The sequence below is a fragment of the Oreochromis aureus genome, linkage group 3, assembly GCF_013358895.1.
Source record: "Oreochromis aureus strain Israel breed Guangdong linkage group 3, ZZ_aureus, whole genome shotgun sequence".
NCBI lineage: Eukaryota > Metazoa > Chordata > Actinopteri > Cichliformes > Cichlidae > Oreochromis > Oreochromis aureus.
Window position 1 is genome coordinate 130,067,749 of NC_052944.1, and position 23,472 is coordinate 130,091,220.

At 41.2% G+C, this 23,472-nt stretch overlaps 1 long non-coding RNA gene across 2 annotated transcripts; it reads right to left on the reverse strand.

Annotated features, from left to right (window-relative positions):
* Positions 1–1,564: 1,564 nt before the first annotated feature.
* LOC120438088 lies at positions 1,565–10,239 on the reverse strand. Of its 2 annotated transcripts, none has more exons than XR_005611656.1 (3): positions 10,157–10,239; positions 5,347–5,614; positions 1,565–1,769 (listed from the first exon to the last, which is right to left on the reverse strand). It is a non-coding gene; the product is annotated as an uncharacterized LOC120438088 (long non-coding RNA). The 2 variants fall into 2 exon arrangements; XR_005611657.1 differs by having other exon boundaries at positions 10,121–10,227.
* Between the last annotated feature and the right edge of the window lie 13,233 nt (positions 10,240–23,472).

Sequence of the window (23,472 nt, forward strand, 5' to 3'; positions counted from 1 at the left end):
AGGAAGATGGTGAGGGCTTTCAGCACACATTCCTCCGATGATTAATGTCCACAGTCTAGAACAACAAATGTTGATTAATTTTAAACTCTAAATTTCATAAGACAGACATCCTTACTCTTATTGCTTAACTTACATGTACTTTATTTAAAAACAGTAATTCACAAGCCCAGAGATTCATTACAGAAAGAAAAGGGGATGAGTTCAGTGGTGTATTTTTGAGTCGCTAAAAACATTCATGCATATGAAAGCCATGATTAGCATTGGCCTGCCCATACTGTCTTTATGAAAGATTCAGATATATTTTGACAGCCCTCTTAGTTACGAAGTATCTTGTTTGATGGTACAGATTTACCTGGTCCAATGTGTCCATGATGTTCGCAATCTTTTGGCGTGTTGCTCCTCCTTTGGCACGTATGACTTTGATCAGCTGACTTGAGTGCATGTCTAACTGGGCCATGAACTTCCACTCAAGAGGAACAGCCATGAGCCTCTGGAACTCTGTATTTATCTAAAAACAAAACACAAATGACAGTAGATATTGTATTATGGAACAAAATGCTGAAACTGATTGTATGCCAAAATGTCTATATCCCAAAAAGTATAACATATATGGAAATTCAAAATGTAAATTCTTTCATTAAGTTCAGTGTTATAAAATCTCAACCACATCAAGTTATGACCGATTCATGAAAGTTAACTGCAATAAATCCTGAAGCATACAGACTTCGATCACTTCAGTTCCATTCTTACCTCTTTCTGTGTGAAGAGTGCAGGCCATCTGTCCTTCAGTTCCTGAATGCTTGGTTCTTGGTTTACCACCTCATGTCGTCTGTAGGCAAACGTGTTAGCCATTTTGTCTGTGATGACCCTTTCATTGTCCCTTATCCCGATCTCTGTCAGAAGTTCTAGTCTCACTTTTTCCATGCTGTCCAGAGTCTCACCAGTAGGAAAGGATGGATAAAAGTTAGCTTCAGAACGTTTTGGCTTCTTCACTTTTTAGCAGGAAAGCATCTGTAGTAGCTTTAGATTTCAGTGAGTTTACACACAGCTCTGGACACCCCTGTAATTTGAGCTGGGTCCTGTAGTTTGCCATTTTGTACTTCAGTCGTTGTTTCCAACCGTAGCAGCCATTGAACGATCCAGGTTCTTTCAAACATGGGTGCTTTTGATAAGGGCCTCTGCAGCTGCAAGAGAAATGTGCATCCTCTGGATAGGCCTTGTAACGGTAAATTTCTTCTGCAACTCTTTTCAGGATATCAGACAGCATTCGGGCGCTTAAAGTCAACATTTTTTGGCTCACACGGTACTCAGTATTCCCCCTCTCTAGCTGTAGCTCTGTGTCATATGAAAATTGGGGAATTGCAAAGTCTTCTGGCCACTGTTGTGTTCGAGATGACATAGATTCAGGGGATGAGAGGATAATTGTGTCATTTGATGCCACCGAAATACCGTCATCAGACTCAAATGAAAGAGACAGAGATGAAGTGGACTGATCGGCACTGATCAAAGGTGGATTTGTTTGCTGGTGGATCACTTTGATTGTCCCCAAATTCAAGTTCGGTGGTAGAATTCAGATTGAAGAAGTCGTTGCCAAAGTCTTGGTCCATGTATTGCAGTCTGAAGTTACCTTTTAACCCAAAGGTAGTCTTTATCGTGCTGAGAAGGTCTTCAAGTGACTCTGGGATGCCATTTGGAAGAGTCAGCTTTTCAATGTTGTTCTCTCCTAAAATCACCTTCAGTCTTGCAGGTGTTGAACCAGCCATGGTGGTCTGAGAACAAAGCACAAGCACAGTTAGTGAGGATCAACATGTAAACCACTGACATTTCCAATTAGGAGAATTTAATGTCAAACTAGAGGAAAAGAGAGAAGGCAAAGAGAGGAGGAAAGGGAGGAGAAAATGAAGAGGAGAGGTGGAGATCAGCTGAGGCAGCGAGGAGAGAAGGCAAACCGAAGAGGAGAGGGAGGAGAGAGAGATGGCGAGAATATGGGAGACATTGAAGAGAAGAGAGAAGGAGAGGAGGTGAGGAGAATATAGGAGACAACAAGGAGAGGAAAGAAGAAAAGAGAAGAGAAGCAGAAGGGGAGAGCATAGGATTAGCATTCACTGACTGGAATCCAGCAACCTGCATTAAAAAAAATGACATAACTGATGAATTGCCAATGACATCATCACACCACTTTGGCTTGCAGTATAAAATAAATATGTTCTGAGAACACATTAGTATTGTATGGGTCTGGGTTTTGTTTTCCCACTTAAGAAAATACTTTATCATATTTTGAGGCCTCACCCTTTAAACATGGACATATCTTTTCAAGGTGACAAGACGCATCCCTCTAATTTTGTAGTCTGCCAGTGGGTAGGTATCATGCAGTTCTTGTGGCTCAACAAGTTCCACTTCTTTGCTTGGTGATGTTTTGAGATCATAAGCTCTGTAGTGTTCCATATACCATCCGCTAAGCTTTTTTCAGAATGAAGATTAGTTTGTCCTGCAGTATCACCATTTGGATGATTTCACCAAACTCTGGCAGTCCTCCCAGTGAGCCGTGGATCAAGATCATCCCACACTTGTAGATTAGTCCATTATATGCTACACTTTTAGCCAAGCACACATTGTCCATATCTGGAGACTTCTGTCTCAGTGCATTTGAGATGTCCTTGTTAAGAACATCAATGTGAACAGTGGAAACATCTGTTACTTCCAGTGGGGTTTGGCAAAGCTAATTGCATGCAAATGATATGCAATCTGATACTGATGTCTCTGTGAAAGGGAAAGAAGTACATTTTGAAGCATCTGATGTTCCTTGCAACTCTTTTAAAAACTATGCTTTGCTTGAATCGCATAGTCCATAGTACAACCAGTGGCCCAAACTTACGGATCAAGTATGGATAATGTTCCAAGTAGTGGTGCTTTGGTTTAAGATTAACATCTGGGAAAACCTCTTGAAACTTGATTCTGTGCTCGGAGATCTTAAAACCAAGATATGCAATGGAGTCCTCAGTATGAACAGGACTGACAACAAGATCAACAATGTCCTTCAAGTCTGTTAAGATGTGCCAAGCAGGCTCCTCACAGGGTACACTCTGCCCAACGAACAAAGGCAAAAATCTGGTAAGACTCCAGTTCTCGTGTGCATTCCCTCCTACACTTTTTTTTTTTTGGATGCAAAACTGAGAGCCACAGGATGAGGTCGATTTGTTTTGTCAGCCCACTTAAAGTTGAAAGATGATATTGCTTCATTCAATGTACATAATGTGAAATACTTTTTTGATTAACAAATTGAGGCAAAGCGCAAGTTCAAAAGGAACAATTCCCTCAAAAAGATCATGTACAACATCAGGTGGAAACCCAGTGGTAACATCAAAATGTGAGAGGTGCTTTGACAAAATACACTTTGCCCAGTTATTATGGTGTGAAATCAATTTGTTTTCCTCAATAATTCGTAAATGATCTGCATGAATGTCTTTTGTTCTTAAAGTAAAGACTTCACTTCTGACTTCAATAGTCTGGAACTCTGATGTTTCTGCAGTGCAAAATCTACATACGTATGTCCCTGAGAAATTTTCAAAGAATCCAGCAATACTGTGTGCACCAAGGTTGTCGGCAACAACACACTGAACAGTGCCTTTTACTGTTCTGCCCAACTTTGACAGAAATATCCCACTCTGTTCCAAAATTACAAGATCATTAATTACAGGTTTTAACACTTTCTCATACCCATAGCACTTCAGATCATTACTTTTGATTAAAGCAGCCAAATAGACTGAGGTTAAAGCAGAATTACAGCCTGGTGGCAAATTACCCAAAACCCAGTACAATCCACAAATTTTATGCTTCCTCCGTGATGTACCAAGGGGATTACATATTTCGAATTCATCAATGTATAATATCAATGAAATGCTTTCCTGCTTGGACAACAGTCCATTTTCATGGAAGAAGTCACCATCGAAGATAGTTTTGTAGTGCACAGAAGTTTTTTGAGGCTGATTATCTACAGTATTTAAATTAACAGCCTGATCCAAGATTGTCTGGCAGTCAAGAATATGCTGCAAAGACTTTAAAATTGAAATATATTGGAATGACTTGTTATTTTTTCGGTCAAGTATATATTCCACTGGTTCCACTACTTTAAAGTGGCTCTTATAGTATGCTTTTCGTCTCCAAGGACTGGAAAGTGGACCTTTATCTCCAATTGCTTTTTTTACAGGGTTTGTCTCACAGAGTACACTGGCTAGCTTTTCAACAACTGACTGGTCAAATTGGCATCCGTTGTCTTGTAATACTTGGCTAATAGTCTTTTGGGTAATCGCCACAGAAACAGAACCAATCAAATAGTTTAACTCCTGCAAAAGCTCATCTACAGCTGCATTAGACACAAGAAAGATGTGTTCCAACTTAAGGAGCACTGAAGCAATTTTAAGCTCAATATCCTTCTCTAAGTTTTCAGAATACCCATTGTCAAAAGCAGAATTTAAATTTACATCACTCTCTATAATTTCCACATCTGAAATATCACTGGCAACACTGGCACAAGATTCATCAACAGAACTTATTCCAGGCTTAAATGTGTTCACTGTACCAGAGTGTTTTCTGTATTTATGACTTTTGAAGTTCTCATAGACATTGGTTTTATATTCACAGTTTTGGAACACACATGTTACAGTCTCCTTATTTTTAAGATGCTGATAGATATGTTGAAAATATTCTCTTTCTGTGGAGAGTTGATTATGGCCACAAATATGGCAAGTGAATGTGGACGCAGCTTTGGAGACTGCTTGTTGGGCAGGGTGATTTCTTGATAGATGGCTCAGTAGGGCGTTCCAAGTCTTGAACCTACATGCACAATTTAAATAAGTGCATGGATATGAGTGGCCTCGTCCGTAATGCCTATGAATCAGTTTGTAGTGTTTGAGCAATTCAGATCTTTTTGTTAATGTTGTCCCACAGTCCTTGCATCTCCACATGAAGCATAGCACTGGAGAAACAAAGAGACACGCTTTACTGGGTGTATATAAATAATTTGAGAAAAACACAGAGGGAGAGTTGGGCAATATTACAATATATCAATATGGTGATATGAGACTAGATCTCATCTCAGCTTTTGCCACATTGCCCAACACAAAGCGAATCATTTAAACACAAAATGTATTCATCAAATGTAGCCAGCCCTCTCTAATTAGATTTTAAAGGGATAAGTTCAAAACAAAAGTTTAAAAACAAAACCCAAATGCCCATAGGTACATATTATTTTTTTTTGCAATTGTTTTATATATATGAAGCCGATTCCTGTTCAGTGTAAAACTGAATTAAGTTTAAATGAGACATTACTATTTTGAACTTGCATACCTTTGTTGTTGATGAAGTGAAAGTACGCAAGTTCACAGGTAAAACGAGCTGCCTGGCACGCCTCCACACAGGAATGCCCCTCTTGAAGTAGTCACAGAGCTGAGAAGAAGTTAGGTCAGAAGGTGGCGATGGGGCATCACATTGGACACCAAGCCAAAGGTTGTGGCACTGTCCAGGGTTCCAACCAGAGGTGATGTAATCTTTCTGCCATCAGCAGACACCCCTCTGGAGAGGTTGACAGGAAGGAAAGGAAGCGCTACCCAAAGTCCTAAAGATTAAAGATATGTTTGAGTTACGGTGTGTTCACACCGAACGCGATAGGCGCGAGCGAAAACGCCCCAAACGCCCCTAATTTGACGCGTGCACATTCGCACCTCAACGTGTGTCCAAGAAAAATCCATCGCGCGTCAAAATTGCATATTTTGACACGCGTGAACCGGAAATGTGGGAGGGATGTGGGAGGAAGTTGTGCCAGACGGTATCTTTGCTAGATGGCAGCTGTCGAGCTAGCGTTTGAAGAGAGAGTCTCCCTCCTCTATTTACTGTGGCGAGCAGAGCAGCGGCGTTAAGGACGTCCTCGCCGTACCTGGGTCCATCAGGTCCTCCAGAGGCGTGAGCAGTTTGGTGAGTTTCACCACTTGCTCCAGGAGCTGGATGACGGCCGATTTCAGCGATATCACCGTCTTTCACTCGCCCAGTTTGAGGACCTGCTGTCCCGCGTCGGTCCCAGAATCGCCCGCCTAGACACCAACTACAGGCGCTCAATCCCACCTGCAGAGCGCCTGTCCATCTGCCTGAGGTTAGTAAAAGTGTTTAATACGGTAGTCCTTTATTGATACCTGTGCTAATATATGCTAAACTATCGTTTATTCACTGCTAACATGGCTGTGGTATGCCATCAGTGAATGCTGTCGGTGTTTACTGATAGCAAACTGTGGTATGGAGACGACTGTTTATAATATTTCTAGTGATACTCGACAATTCTCATCAAGTCCCGATTTAATTCAATTTATGCTGTTATCAGTGTTTGCAATGATAGCATGGCTGTGGTGTCTATCAATGTATGCTCTCAGTGTTTACTGATATCAAACTGTGGTATGAGGACCACTGTGGGTTAATCTTTGTAGTGATACTCACTCCTTTTTTTTTTTTTTTTTTTTATTTAGACCTGGTTTAATTCTGGTATAGTTGAATATTTGTATATAATCCCCGCAGCTGTCAGACTCTATAACAGGGGTCACCAGCCTTTCTTTAAACTGAGAGCTAGATAAAATTGTGAACAGATTGGTTCATCTTTAGTTATATGGTTCTATCTAGCATATTCTATCTTGATAAGCTATGTCTTATCACAGGTTAATTTTTCAAAAATATTAACAATGATTTAAGCAAGGAAAGGGCTACATGTCAACATACAACTCTTTATTTCTATTAATGTCTTACTTCATTCCTACTTGATTGACATGTCTAGGAATTATGAGTGATTGGCTCACTGTAGTGGTAGAAGTTGCTACCAATCAAATTATGATATGGTAAAGTTAAAACAAAACACAACTGACTGTTTTATATTATATCTAATATATGTTATGTAATTATCCTTATACTTACAAAATGTTTTATGTAAGATTTATGTTTTGTAATTTAAATCTGACATCACAAAAGTATTTTGGAATTTGAATAATGTATTTTGTAACTGCAGTACACATAATACTAATTTTGAACAATTTTGTCCAGGTCCCTTGCCACCGGGGACTCCTTCAGGACCATCGTTCAGTTTCAGAGTCGGTGTGTCCACGGTGTGCCAGATCACCCCCCAGGTAGCGACGGCCATCTGGGACTGTCTAGTGGACGACTTCATGGCTGTGCCTTCACCTGGAGACTGGCGGTCCATCACAGAGGGATTCCAGGAGCGCTGGAACTTCCCTCTCTGCTGTGGAGCTCTGGATGGGGAGCACGTCCAGACAAAGGCACCCATATATATCACATAGGAGACACACACATTGATATACACCAAATATTTATTCCATTTCTTTTTTTGTGGTGCCCAAATTTATGCACCTGCTTGATTTATCACATTTAACACAAATATCACTGTGTGTGTCTCCTGTATGATATATTTAACTGACATTTTTTATTGTAACAACCAACGATTTATACAGGAAAATAATGGCTATTAACAAGGTTGCCCAAACCTTTGCATCCCACTGTATTAGTATATTCTGTCATTAGTATAATATGAAATAAATTCTACATGTGTCAAGTCGTGTGCCAACATTTGCTGTGTAGTAGAACAGAGACATTAGTCATTATAAAAATTTATTTGAAATAATATTAAAATTCTCAAACAGAAAAACATTAAACATAAATATATAAAATATAAGTATTTACAGAGAGACAGGAATAAAAAGGACCCAGCTGCTCTCCAGAGCAGGAACAAGGCTGAAGAGGAAATGCGCCATTGGAGACTGGCGTGGCCTCTTCAGGGACACCAGGATGGCCAGCTCCACCACCGATGAACCGTCCTGGGACCCGTCCCTCATCTGCCTCGGAGCTGTCCTCCTCTCTGGGCCTGTAAAACAGCACAATACACAAAGAAATGAGAAGGCTGATGCTAGATTTTAATTTCAACATTGAAAAACAAACAAACAAAAAAAACCCAGGATATAATCAGATTGGTTGTAGATATTTAGTAAAGGTGATCACAAGGGAATCCCACCGAGTAAAAAGCTATCAGTGCTTGCTGTACATCTGATGCTACAATTGCATACCTGTGGGTGCAGCAGCAGGAGCTCAGGGACTGGGGAGCAAGGAGAAGCAACAGGGGATGCTCTGCTGCAGAATCAGCTGGTTCTATCAAGACAATATTAAATGTTAACAGGTTGAATACAATAATCATAGAGAAAGTATATACAGTGGTCCCTCATTTATTGCAGCAGGGGTTGTCAGAATAACTAGCCCCTCGCCACGCACTTTATACACTTTTTCCCCCACACACATGAACATTAGTCACAGTTCTCACAAGTTATTTCTCAAAGTGCAAACCTTTGTAGATTGCAAAACGTAAAAGTATTATTATGCCGTGTTTTGTCTTCATCTGCCTGCCACTTTAAAGGCGCCTTTTTCCCTCATGGTGCAGGTGTCTATTTTCGAATGAGGGTCATAGTTATGGGTGATTTTGTGCTGTTTTATCTATTGGATGTGATGGTTATCAAAACAAAACATGATAAATTTGACAAGCGCAGGAGACACAGCACGGAGGAGATTTGTCAATCAGGCTGCAGAATGCAATGCTGTACTGTGCAAAAAAAAAAAAAAAAAAAAAAAAAAGAAATCAGCGAAAAAGCGAGGCAGTGACGGATGAGCGGGACCACTGTGTGCTGTTTATTAATAAACAAAATATATTCCTATATGACAACATGCATAAAAGCAGAACGGTATTTGTACATCAGTGGGAAAATAGCGGTGGCTTGCTAGCTTTTGTGCGGCTTCCCCGGGTCAGTGAAAAATGCAAAAAGAGAAATGAATGAACTCACCAGGTTGCCGGATCTCTTCACATTTCTTCCTCCAAGCTCGGTCCTTTATATTCCTGTCTCGGTACACAAAGCAGCTGGTGTCGTACAGCTCCGGGTTGTTTGCTGCGGCGTTGATTAGCCTTCCCTCCATTAAAGAATGAAGGGCTTTGGCTGGATCTGCACAGACACGTCACCAGGCTCCTGATTGGTTGTCGCGGCGCGATTTGACGCTGGAGTTCAGATTTTCCAACTCGAGCGGTAGAGGCGAAACACGCGTATGCACAAAATGCAACACAAAAATTCACGCGCGTGGTTTTTTTCGCGAGTCAAACGCGCCAGACGTGGTACACTGACGCGCGTTTCAGGCGTTTTGGCGTTTTGGCGACGCAAATCTGCCTCCGAATTTTCGCTGGACACGCAATCGCGTGTCATCGCGCTCTTTCCATTGACTTTACATGTAAACCTGACGCTCTGGCCGCCTCTATCGCGTTCGGTGTGAACACACCGTAAGTCTGTCGATCTTTCATCATGTTTACAGTGTTCATCTGCATCTATGTACTTATATAATTATGTATTCAGACACAGACCAGAAGTGTGCTAGGTCTACAAGAAATCTGATGGCTGTATTTTCTGTGTTCAATAGCGTAATACTTTCTTCTATGATTTCTAATTTTGATTTTCTGCCGCACACCATCTCCCTCTCACACGGCTGATCCGTGCGTGTACGAGCGCTGCACGCACCCTTTCTCCTCGCCTTCTTAACGTCATGTACATTGAAAGCAATGCAAGCGGCAGTAAATGCATGCTTCCTGGAGCCACCACAGCTAAACTTTACCTCCTACATCACCCGTGGCCGTGACCGCATGAACTATTCGCGCCGACAGGCATACTGCGAACAACCACTGCGTGTATAAATGCGCGCGCCCAAGTAACGTAGTCTGAAGAGAACCGCGCCCAGCTTGCCGCTATAATGTGCTAATGCTAATGAATAACTAACAGTAAGCCAACACCGACACACTGCATGAATACACAACTTTAAGCTAGCGTTACGATATTAAAACAAGAGAGTACCGCCGCAAACTACTAACTTAACCTACATGTCCAAGCACAAACTACCAACAGGTCTGACATTTCGCTAATGTTAGCAGGGCTGAATGATAGCGGTTTGGTCAGGTCAGTTTACTAAACACTTAACAAACTTAACAATACAGTTGGAATATTTTTATATCTAATATATTAAAATATGTGTTCTACATTTGACTTACCTTCAAGGACTATGGAAAAAGTAATATCTTCGTTACCTTATTGACCAAATTGTTCACGAGGTCCTGCCTGCAGCCAAGTGCCTCTCAAAATGGTGGTCTCAACCGCAGGTAGAAAATTCTGGAGAAGGCGGAGACCTCATGACATCAGACGCACTGCGTCACGAGAAACCTAATTGATGCAGGTTGACTCTAATGAGAATAGCAGGTTACATGTGTACTGAGGGAACAACACGTAATAACAAGTTGATATACTCCACAAATGTAGACTGGCTCCACTAAAGCAGAAATCTTAATGAAACTCACTCTGAACTTTACGTAACTTCAACTACTGCTGAAATACACTTTTTAGAGTGTTAGCCTTGCTTGAGTGCTAGGAAAAAGTTCGCCAGCACTTGTGCCATATATTACTTTGCAGCATCATAACTTTGTAAACATTTCATTTATACTTAGGGATTCAAATTAAGTCAAAAAGTTCTTACCTTTAGTGCAGAAAATAAGTCCGTAGCTCAAAGATGCACTTAATCCAAAAATTGCCAGCTTAACTGTCAGCTTTGTCCAAGGGCGCCAAACGAAGAATGTTCCAGAATGGAGGGGACGGGTTTGAGAAAACCTCGTGATATTTCATGAAATAACGCGAAATTTCGAAAAGCACTCCTACATGGAGTGAAATTTTTTCCCCACTCAAATGTAAAACCATTTATTTTATTTTATTAAGCGTCTTACAATTTTAAGTCACATCTGTTCTTTGTGTTTCACTTTTATTAATATATTTTATATGTGTATTTTGTTTTTAATTAAATATACATATGCTGCCTCTGGCATAATTTATTATCAGTTATTTCATCTTAATTCATGTTTATACTTACACATGACTAATAATTATACTTAACTAAGGTCGTTAAACTCAGTTGCCTGTTCATTAACGCTGGAATGCTTTACAAACATTCAGAGATGAACTTACACACTTGCTTTACTTCTCTCTGGGATAACTTCCTCAGAGATGAAATGCCGGATTGCTAGCGAGGCCACAAATACACACAGCCGCTCTATCACGTGACGCATACTGCTCCGACGTGCTACGGTTATGAGCCGAGTTACGCCATGTCGCAAGTTTTTTAAGGTGCTTTTTTGATATTTAATGGATCGGATTACATTTTTTTATTTCCCTCCGATATCCGATCCAGTAATTTACGTCAGTATCGGACTGATACCGATACTTAATATCGGATTGGTCCATCTCTAGTTTGGTTATATGTACTTACAGTTTGTACTTTGTGAGTTCACTCAGAGTCCACAGAGGACTTGGCGTACATGATGACGTCACAGCTCAGTTGCAGCGTGTTTGTTGCCTTTAACTCCTTTACTGACACTGTGATTACTATTTACACACAAGACACCTGAAGAGCTCTAACGCTAAGCTAATGGTAAGCTAACACTAAGAGCTTTTAAAGACACAAGTTAAAAATCAATTTGAGCACTTTGTGAATTAGAGCGGCAGCACGGAGTTAGTTGATGGTCATATGGTTATAGAGAAAGCAGCTGACTTTGTAAATGATTATTTATTCTAGCTGTAAGTTAGACATGACATGAAAACAGACCGTTGGCTCCTCATACAGGAAGTAATGCTTCACTTTCAGCCGTCTGTGGATTTTCTTCAGGAAATGTAGTGGTAGCTGTGAAATCAGGCCGGCTGTGAGGAGGAAGTGTAATATGAAACAGGAAGCCTGTAAAAGCTGAAGTCACACTGTCAACATGTCAGCACACAAGCTCACACATGACTGCTTCATCAACATGGAGCTCTGAGTGTTTATTTAAGGATCATTGTGTGAAAGACGCTCTAACACAGCTGACTGCAGCCTTTAGCTGTGAGCACACAGTGTCTCACATTTACATTCACTTTCCTGTTAAATTCACTCAATAACCTTAAACAGCTGCTGTTACCAAGGGAAAATAGCAAAGATTTCAGGGCTGGGCTGAGCCCCAGTGTTTCAACATCCTAGTAACACCTCATTTCACATTTCTGTGTCATCATCCATCAAATGTTGACACATAGTGGGTTTGTCATTCTCTCAGCTGACACTGAGATGAAGCAGGAAAGAAGCAGCTTATATTTGGACAGCACACATGATGGAAAGCAGGATTTCAGTTGATGTGCACATGAATGATTTGTGTTTCCTCTGCAGGTGAAGGTAGAAAGTGTGTGTGAGCTGATGTGAATTGAGCAGCATGGATCAGTGTGAGGACAGAGAGGAGGGAGTCCCTCCCTCTAAAAGCACTCTGTGTGGGGAACATGAGAGCCAGACCAAAGCTCAGAGGTGAGATGACCATCTGTAACTGTCCATGACTCTTCTCCATGTCACAGCTCAGTACTCACATCACTGCTCCATCATTATTCACAGGAACCCACCTGGACCTCCACCCAGCTCTGTGTCCTTACAAAGTGACTGGTCTAAAGATAATACCATCGTTAGATTTACAGTTGCTGCAGAGAGGTGAGCTGTTAGTAACATTAACTTGTAGATTTAACTGCTTGATGTTCAAAGTTTACATTTATTTATATAGCAAAAACGTGTTGACCAAAGTACTGTACAATAAAATGGACAAAGCAGAAGACACAAAAGGAAAATAGAATAGTGTTTTAGAACAGAATAAAAATCGTAGAAAGAATAATGGTAACAAACTCATGATGAAGCAAAAGCCAGAGTATAAAAATGGGTCTTTGGATGGCTTATCTGACTTAGACGTATCCAGTTTTGGGGAGGACCTGATATGCAAAGGCAATGTATTCCACAGTTTGGGGGCAGTCAGGACAAATGCCCGGTCTCGTCTGTGTTTTAGTCTGGATCTAGTCACAACCAAAAGCATTTGGTCTGCAGACGTCAAGTATCTTGGGGGAGAACAGCGGATTAGGAGATCAGCAAGATGGGGGCTAGTCCATGCGATGTCTTAAAAACAAGTGTTAAGATCTTAAAGTCAATTCGAAAGCTGACTGGCAGTGAGTGTAGTGATGCAAGTATAGGACATATATGAATTTGATTGCGTGTGCCAGTGCGGTGCTGCAGCGTTTTGAACTAGATGCAGTTGGCAAATTGATGAAGAGGTGACACCAGAGTAGAGACTATTACAGAACTCAAGGCGAGATGAGATAAAGGCATCGATTGCTTTCTCAAAATCTCTGAAACAGAGAAAGGGCTTAACTGGTTTTGACTGCATTGTTTATCTATTTATCAAATCTTAAATTGCTATCAAAAATCCCCCCAATTCCTTGCAAATGGGTTTTTATAGTTTTCTAAGGGCCCTAGGTCATAATGGTCAGAAGGACCAAAGACAATGACCTCAGTTTTCATCTGCATAGCAATAAAATGAAATACCATATTTAAAAAAAATTGATCCCAACAGGAGCATGTAAATTGAAAAGAGGACTGGGCCAAGGATAGAGCCCTGGGGGACCCCACAAAAAGGGTGGTCCTTGGAAACAATGTGTCTCTGAATCTAACAGAGAAAGTACAATTAGATAAGTAGGACTTAAACCATTCCAAAGCAAGCCCTTTTAATTCCGGCACATTGTTCCAGTCGAGAGAGAATTCTGTAATCTACTGTGTCAAAAGCAGCACTGAGGTCTAATAATATAAAAATATCAGAATCTCCAGAGTCAGTAAAAGGTAAATGGTTATTAGAAACTTTTAAAAGAGTGGTTTCAGTGCTGTGGTGCATTTTAAAACCAGACTGAAATAGTTCACCAATGTCGTGTTGATCTAAAAATGTCTGGATCTGCAGAGGGACAATTTTCACCAGAACTTTTGACAAAAGGGGCCATTTAGAGTTTTGACGGTATTTTGATGGAAGTTTTGGGTCCAAATTCTGCTTTTTAATGATGGGTTCAACCACAGCATGTTAAAAGTCAGAGGGAACAGACCCAGACTGAAGACTGCTATTGACAATGGAAAGCAAACATATACCAACAGTGTCAAAAACATCTTTCAGTAAGCTAGGTGGAATGATATCCAATGTCCATTTTGAAGGTTTAAAGTTTCTGACTACTTCATTAAGTAATGACAGGGATAACAACTCAAAGCGATCAAAAACGGCCAAAGTTGGTGTTATAAACACATGGGTCAGAAATGGGAGGAATAATTTGAGACCTAATGTCTACAATTTTATTAATGAACAATTTCAGTAGATTCTCATATGTTATGTTCACTGCTATATGAGGATCAGTAGTGGGAGGACTACGAACTGAATTTATAATGTCAAATAAAAAATATTTCTGGTAACTTGACAGGGATTCTCTAGGTGCTTCAAATGACACCTGTAGAGGGTCCTTTTTCCACTGGTGTCATTATTCCACCACGGTTGGGTTTTAGGTTTTAAATACCTGGTGGTATGGAATTCAGTATTTCCAGACAAGCTGGATTGAACATGGAAAGCAGACTATCAGTGGCTGAATGAGTGGACCTGGTAATGGTAATGCCTGATTTTGGGCACAACAGATCTGCCAGGCTGACCTGAAAAGGGAAACTGAAATAGGACAGGCACGTGGTCCAAAAAATTTGTGTTACAGATTTCAGTGTCAAGGATGATAGGCTGCAATAAAGTACAAGATCCAGGGTATGACCGCGTTCGTGAGTTGGGCCTTTGACTGACTGAACAAGGTTAAATGACTTTGTAATCTTTAAAAAAGGGTAGCATGGTGGTTAGTACTGTTGCTTCACAGCAAGCAGGTCCTGAGTTCAATTCCACCATCAGGCTGGGGTATTTCTGTGTGGGGTTTGCATGTTTTGCTCGTGTTTGCAGGGGTTCCCGGCTTCCAAAGACATGCAGTCAGTGGGGATAGGTTAATTGGAAACCCTAAATTGCCCATAGGTGTGAATGCGAATGGCTGTCTCTGTCTATATGTTAGCCCTGTAACAGACTGGCGACCTGTCCACATTGTACCCTGCCTGTTGCCCTAAGACAGTTGGGATAGGCTCCAGCACTCCCTGCAACCCTGAAAAGGATAAGTGGAAGCAAATGGATGGATATAAGGTTTAAAAAATCATCGGTCAGCGGAGTATTTGAGCAACAAACGTAAATATTAAAGTCAGAAAAGTCTTCTTTAAAGTTCTTATTTTATTTAGGAGGTTGATACACCAGCGCACATAGCAGCGGAGTGGACAGGTGAATTTTAAATAACTGCAGTTCAAAGCTGCCATAAGCTTCAGCTTTTAACTGCCGACTGTTAAAGCAGTTTTTGTAGACAGTGCCTAATCCTCCGCCTCGACCGGACGTTCGGGGTGAGTGGATGTAGTTGCACTTAGGGGGGACAAGTTCAGAGAATGGGCTCAACTCACCCAAGTTAAGCCAAGTTTCAGTCACTGCTCGGACTGTTTCGTACTGCTCGTGCCGCCATCTTGCTCTGATCTAAATAGCCATTTAAAATTGTTCAGAATTAGCGTTGTGTTCATGCATGTTAAAAATACAAAATTAGTAAACAAAATTAGTTCAGTAACAATTACTGTTTGTTTTAATAAATTTATTCATATCATCAAGCTTTCAAACTAACACAATAAATAGAATGACATAAATATATTCAAATAAATACATTTCTTAGTAAATAACTTATTTTGGAACTAATCTTTTAAGAATTGAAAAAAGTTCCCTTGCTCTCTTGAACTCCCCTACTGCCTCATGTCCTCTCTGATGAGGTCTAGCATCCCTGTCTCTTTTCCTCTTTCTCTCTCTTGTGAGTGGCTGACTGCCTTCCTCATTGCATTCGTTTTGGTCACCAGAGATGGGCCAATTACTTTTTTCAAGTAACGAGTAGGGTAAGCGATTACCATTGCAAAAAAGGTAATTAGATTACCGTTACTTTCCGTTTACTTTATGCTGCGTTACTGCATTACTAAAGCCGTGATGTTTTTGCGAGAGTGTCTCATGACAATGACTTAAGCGAGTGCGACGTTCGTGGCTACAGCTGTGTGTAGATCAACAATGGATAATATATCGAGTGCGGGAGAGAGTATGAGCGTGCAGCGTTTAAAGGGTGAAAGTACCGACCTTACTTTCAGTTTGATTCCATAAAAAGTGATGAAAACATTCGCGTCCGCTTTTCACTGCGTGGGAAGAAAACTTCTTTTTACAGCTAAAAACCCCTTAACTTCCGAGCAAGCACCGAGTGCGCTACCACGGAATGGGAAATTCACAGTCAAACTCGTGGATTCTTCCACTGACCGCTGCGGCACACCTGAACCAGGGCAAAAATCCGCCTGCTATACAGGTGAAAATAGAGCAATAGGACTGCTCAGTCTTTGATTTTATTTATTTTCTGCTGTGTTTCACTTGCATTTATTTGAAAGACTGAGTGTAAAAAAATATTTAATTTTATGTGCTGGAATGTGCAGAAAATAGGTTTAAATGTTAAACAAATTTCTTCCAGTCAGAGAATGTTGCATATAATTTCATTTTTGCTTGATGCATAAAGTTAAAAGATTAAAACTAATAAAACAAGTTTTAAAAAGAGACTTTTCCATTTGATTACATTTTGTATGATGGATTATGCAGAAAAAGTAGGATTGGGCTGAAAGATCTATCGCTTTTTCACCTATTCAGGTTGTAAATTGTGTTTTTAAAAACTAACTAAGTAATTAATTGCTTTTGAAAATAAGTAATCAGTAAATTAACGGGATTACTTTTTTGGGGAAGTAATCAGTAATTAGTTACTGATTACTTTTTTCAAGTAACTTGACCAACACTGTTGGTCACCCACTGCTGCGCTTGACCCTGGAGTGTCCTCAGGAATAGGGAGATAACACACATAGATACTATGTATATTTTAAGTTATCCCATTTCTTTCTGGAATGCAAGTTTGTGACTTTCCTCTGTAGGCCAATCTTCTCCAGAATTGTCCTGTTCACACACAGAAAATATGGTAAGAGAGAAAACCATGGTAACTATGTTAAAACCCAAATCCTGTATTTTGAAGAGTCTTTGAATTTGGACAGCCTTCATGCGTCGTTGTGACTTAATCGGCCTACAAATGCAGCCTCTAAAGGATGTGGCCCCTGAATTTGGATACAGCTCATGTCAAGTCTGAGGAGATGTGGACACCGAGATACTTGAAAGAAAGTTCCCTCTCCACTGGAGCCCCGCGCTGCTGACCCCTTCTGAAGTCCACTGTCAGCTCCTTGGTCTTGCACCCCTGTGGTGCTTTGTGAACATTCTACCAGGCACTATTGTGTTGAACGCTGAACTGTAATTGATAAACAGAAATCTTAGATACTCTGTTTGTTGTCCACGTGGCTGAGAGTGATGTGCAGGATGTGAGAGATGGCATCCTCTGTGGATTTGTTGGGTGGGAGGTGAACTGGAGTGGGTCTGTAGTATTTGGAATGGAGGAGGAGTTGATGTCTTTCGGCAGCCTCTCGAACAGCTTCATTTCCACCAAAGTCAGTGCAACCGGCAAGTAGACCTTCAGGCATGAGTGCTTGTTGTTCTTGGGCATGGGGATGATGGTAGATCTTTTGAAGCATGTGGACATCACCAGTTTGTCTGTCTGTATTCTGGAAGTCCCATAGGATCTTAGCTCGACCACCCTAGGGGGAGTCTCCCATTTTCGACCTTGTCACTTTCAGGCCATACTCAGTGCCGATATTACTGTATACTATGCTGGCCACTTGGTTATGGTGTCCCATGTATGCCCTGCCTGCTAGAATCTTGTACCCTACTAATATTTGCTGGATTGTCTCAGGGGCATCTTTAGACAGCCTGCACCTGGAGTCTTGCCTGGTGTGGAAAGAGCTTGTTCTTGTGCTGCCATGATTAGTGCATGTCTAAGTGCTTGATTAGTGTGCTGTCTTGCAGTCCAGTCCTGATCACTGGCAGGGTGTAGGTGTTAATAGCCCGGATTCTTTTCTTAGCTTTCAGCTGACTCCTCAGGAGTTACCTGACTGTGGGTATTTGGTGGTAGTGGCTTTTATTTTTTTGGTTCCCATTTGCCTGTGGGATTACCAGGTACTGTTCTCAGTGTCTGCAATTTTGCCCTCTGGTAGTGCGATCCAGTCAGTTCTCATTATCTTTCATCTTTGTTACGATTCTACTGCGCTTCTCCAATCTGAATGACATTCCAGTGACATTGTTGTATATCTTCGTGGTGTGTGTTACGCAGAGAGGTGTAGTGAGAAAGACATCAGACATCACTCTGTTTTAAGTGAAGTATTTACTTTATTGTCTCCTGTAAATGTCTTGCACATACAGACATCAACTTCCCAAAATGCCCCCATATCTTCTTCTTCTTTTAAATTTTATTGGTGGTTAGCAAACAACTGCATGGTGCATTACCGCCACCACTGGTATAGAGTGTGGACAGGAATCACGCAAAATAACCCCCCCCCCCCCAAAAAAAAATCCAAAAAACCTTCATATCCTTTTGGCCCCTCTATACATATATATTATCCATGACAAATTCTCCATTCTGTAGTTGGTATCCACAGCCAGTCTTGTCAGTGATCTCACTGAGGGGGTTCAGGCCTATGGAGAACAGTAGTGGGGACAGAGCATCTACCTAGCCACCACAATTGATGGTGACTTGTACTATGGGCTTGAAGTTGACCTCTAGTGTTGAAGGCTCTTATGGTCCTGTTGATCTTGTGTAGTTTTAGGTATTCTGGGATAAATGTGTGGGTCATCAAGTTATAGGCTTTTTTGTAAGTTAGTCCAGGCATGCAGAGGTTAGTCACTCTAGTCTTGCAGTCTTGTATGACTGATCTGTTGTTTCACTATTCTGGATTTTCCTGCAAATTCCTTTCCGTGTCCTTTTAATAAAGGAGCAGGAAGCCATACCTGAGGCATTGCATGGTCCCAAACATGACCATCTCTGGACCACGGAACAAGAGTAGATGCAATGCTAAATTTAGTGGCCTGACTCAGGGTTTGAACAAATGATTTGTTTCCAATCAATGGTTTGTGTGTTGCTCATATTGTCATGATTTGCTGTGTGGCTTGCAGGATTGGACCCAGCTGCCAGACTATCAAAGACAGGACTTAAACTCAAAATACAGCTTTTATTACTGGAAAAACTCTTGATGAAAATAAACACTTACAAAAACAAACCAAAACCTGAAGCATGAAATGTGAAGCTAAACACCAGGAAACTTAACAGCAGCACAAGACAAACACACAGTACGAAGAGGGTACGACACGACAAAGGGCAAATGAAAACACAGGGCTATAAAATTCAGAGGATTAATGATTGAAAGGGAAAAAGGAGGGAGACACAGCTGGGATTAATTAGACGTAACGAGACAAGGGGAAGCAAAACTAGACTCACTGCACCTAGGACGGGGACTATCAAAATAAGAGAAAGAAACAAGAAGACAATTCACAAAGATGCGGACTTGACATTGAGAGACAGACTGAAACTGGAACACAGGGAAGACGGTGACTTAAACTAAAAGCCAGAACAACAAGAGAACACCAAGAGAACAAAACCATGAATAACCAATAATCAAGAAATAGAAATTAAATGCAAAACACTAGGTAACACCCAGGACAGTGACACTTATCCAATCAAACCTTTTTAATTGGTAATGCTTCAATACAGGCATTTGTTAATATGTCTTTGGATCTTTTCTATATGCTTGAACTAATTCTACATGATTCCTCCACAGAGTGGACCAGGAGAGCTCACAGGCTCCCGGTGGTCAGTCTGCCCAGCAGCATCAAACACAGCTGGACTCCATATTTATGGTCTGTACATGTACAACAACTACTTTTACATCTATTCTGTTCACAGTCATCTCCATGCTGCTCTTTGTAGACCAGTGGATTGTCAGCATGTCCAACGTGGATCTAATGTTTAGCTCCATGATTTCAGTCTGATTGGCTCATTCATAAGTATTCTGTTCCAGCTGCTGGAGGAGAACATCATCACTTTTGTGAAGAACGAGCTGAAGAAGATCCAGAAGGTTCTGAGTCCAGATTACCCAGAAGGCTTAGAGAGTCAGAGGGAGGATGATGATCAGAGGAGGAGCAGCAGAGAGGCATTTGTGAAGATCACACTGAACTTCCTGAGGAGAATGAAGCAGGAGGAGCTGGCTGACCGTCTGCAGAGCAGTAAGAGGATTTCTGTAAAGATTTAAGCTGCTGGAGAAAAACGGAAAATTGTCTAAAAATATGAACTAATATATTTCCCAATAGTAGAATGTTAGAAACTGAACCTTGAATTTAGACTTTATAAAACATTAACTGATATTTTACACTTTTTTCGCTATTCAGAACATCTTGCTGCCATCTGTCAGCATGAACTTAAATCTGCACTGAAGAAGAAGTTCCAGTGTGTGTTTGAGGGCATCGCTAAAGCAGGAAACCCAACCCTTCTGAATCAGATCTACACAGAGCTCTACATCACAGAGGGAGGGACTGCAGAGGTCAATGATGAACATGAGGTCAGACAGATTGAAACAGCATCCAGGAAACCAGACAGACCAGAAACAACCATCAGACAAGAAGACATCTTTAAAGCCTCACCTGGAAGAGATGAACCAATCAGAACAGTGCTGACAAAGGGAGTGGCTGGCATTGGGAAAACAGTCTTAACACAGAAATACACCCTGGACTGGGCTGAAGACAAAGCCAACCAGGACATCCAGTTCATATTTCCATTCACTTTCAGAGAGCTGAACGTGCTAAAAGAGGAAAAGTTCAGCTTGGTGGGACTTGTTCATCACTTCTTTACTGAAACCAAAGAAGCAGGAATCTGCAGCTTTGAAGACTTCCGGGTTGTGTTCATCTTTGATGGTCTGGATGAGTGTCGACTTCCTCTGGACTTCCACAAAACTACAATCCTAACTGACCCTAGAAAGTCCACCTCAGTGGATGTGCTGCTGATAAACCTCATCAGGGGGAAACTGCTTCCCTCTGCTCGCCTATGGATAACCACACGACCTGCAGCAGCCAATCAGATGCCCCCTGACTGCGTTGACATCGTGACAGAGGTCAGAGGGTTCACTGACCCACAGAAACATAAGTACTTCAGGAAGAGATTCAGAGATAAGAAGCAGGCCAGCAGGGTCATTGCCCACATCAAGAAATCACGAAGCCTCCACATCATGTGCCACATCCCAGTCTTCTGCTGGATCACTGCTACAGTTCTGGAGGATGTGCTGAAAACCAGAGGGGGAGGACAGCTGCCCAACACCCTGACTGAGATGTACATCCACTTTCTGGTGGTTCAGGCCAAAGTGAAGAAGGTCAAGTATGATGGAGGAGCTGAGACAGATCCACACTGGAGTCCAGAGAGCAGGAAGATGATGGAGTCTCTGGGAAAACTGGCTTTTGATCAGCTGCAGAAAGGAAACCTGATCTTCTATGAATCAGACCTGACAGAGTGTGGCATCGATATCAGAGCAGCCTCAGTGTACTCAGGAGTGTTCACACAGATCTTTAAAGAGGAGAGAGGACTGTACCAGGACAAGGTGTTCTGCTTCATCCATCTGAGTGTTCAGGAGTTTCTGGCTGCTCTTCATGTCCATCTGACCTTCATCAACTCTGGACTCAATCTGCTGGAACAACAACAAACAAACTCCCAGAAGTCTGAAACAAGAGAATCTGCAGAGAAATACTTCTACCACATTGCTGTGAACAAGGCCTTACAGAGTCCAAATGGACACCTGGACTTGTTCCTCCGATTCCTCCTGGGTCTTTCATTGCAGATCAATCAGACTCTCCTACGAGGCCTGCTGACACAGACAGGAAGTAGCTTACAAACCAATCAGGAAACAGTTCAGTACATTAAGGAGAAGCTTAGTGAGAATCTGTCTGCAGAGAAAAGCATCAATCTCTTCCACTGTCTGAATGAACTGAATGATCGTTCTCTAGTGAAGGAGATCCAACAGTCCCTGAGATCAGGACGTCTCTCCACAGATAAACTGTCTCCTGCTCAGTGGTCAGCTTTGGTCTTCATCTTACTGTCATCAGAAAAAGATCTGGATGTGTTTGACCTGAAAAAATACTCTGCTTCAGAGGAGGCTCTTCTGAGGCTGCTGCCAGTAGTCAAAGCTTCCAACAAAGCTCTGTGAGTAAATATTTCTTAACTGTTTTGTTTTTATAGCATAAACATTTCAATGTATGTTGGCCACTTAAAAACACCAAAATATTAAATTCAGTGATCATGAGTACTTAATGAAGTAAATTATAGTTAATCTTTGATAGCAGCAATAAATGTCACAGTTCCCTAAACATTTCTGCTTGTTACGCTTTTATAAAGGTGGCATCCAGAATCATTCTGTTATGGACCCATAGGTGATAATCAACAACTACACAAAAATAATAACAAATAAAATGAAAAAAAATGTGAGACATGCTTTATTCATCCCAAAAGCACATTAGACGATCCAATGTTCACTCCCCATTTCTTCTCTGATCTTATTGCTCTGTATCAGTACACTACTCAGTTGATGAGGAGTTGACTTCTATATTCTAGCACACTATAAAAGGTTTTTTTTTTCTTGTAAAGGTTCAACCTATGAAGCAATTTATATTTGATCACAATCGTAAAACTTTTTTTTATTATTATTTTAGGCTGAGTGTCCCTTATCTGTCAGAGAGAGGCTGTGAAGCTCTATCCAAAGTTCTCAACCCCCAGTCCTCTAGTCTGAGGGAGTTGGACCTGAGTATCGACAACCTGCAGGATCCAGAAATGATGCTTCTCTCTGCTGTACTGGCGATTCCACAGTGTAAACTAAATACTCTGAGGTAAGAATAAGTGATATTTTGTTCTTTTATCAGATGGCAGAGTTAACCAATACGAATGCATTATGCAAAAAAATATATATAAATATAAATAGATATATACATATAAATACTTTTTATCCAAAGTACAGCATCAAGTCAGTTTACCTTCTGCGCTTCAGCTACTTTGTTGCTAATGAAATTAACAAGTGTCCTAGAGCAGGGGTGGGTGAACTCTAGGCCTCAAGGCTTGATGTCCTGCAGGTTTTAGATGTGTCCTTGAGCCAACATAGCAGATTTAAATGGCTAAATTACGTCCTCAACATGTCTTGTCTCCAGAGGCCTGATAATTAACTAATCTTTAGATTCAGGTGTGTTGACCCGGGGTGATATCTAAAACCTGCAGGACATGCACTGGATTTCCTCAGCCCTGTCCTAGTGAATGGAGGGCCAGGAGTGCCAAGATGAAGGTCAGTGAAAATCAAGGCCAGGGGACAGGGTTGATGCTAATCAAGTCAAAACCTTTTCTTGGTCTGGTTTTTAGTTGGCGTCTCTGAATACCAATAATGGACATATGGAAACTTACTAAACTGTAACCCTGGTGACACACAAACCCTTTTTGTGTCACCAAATATACTTTTAATCCT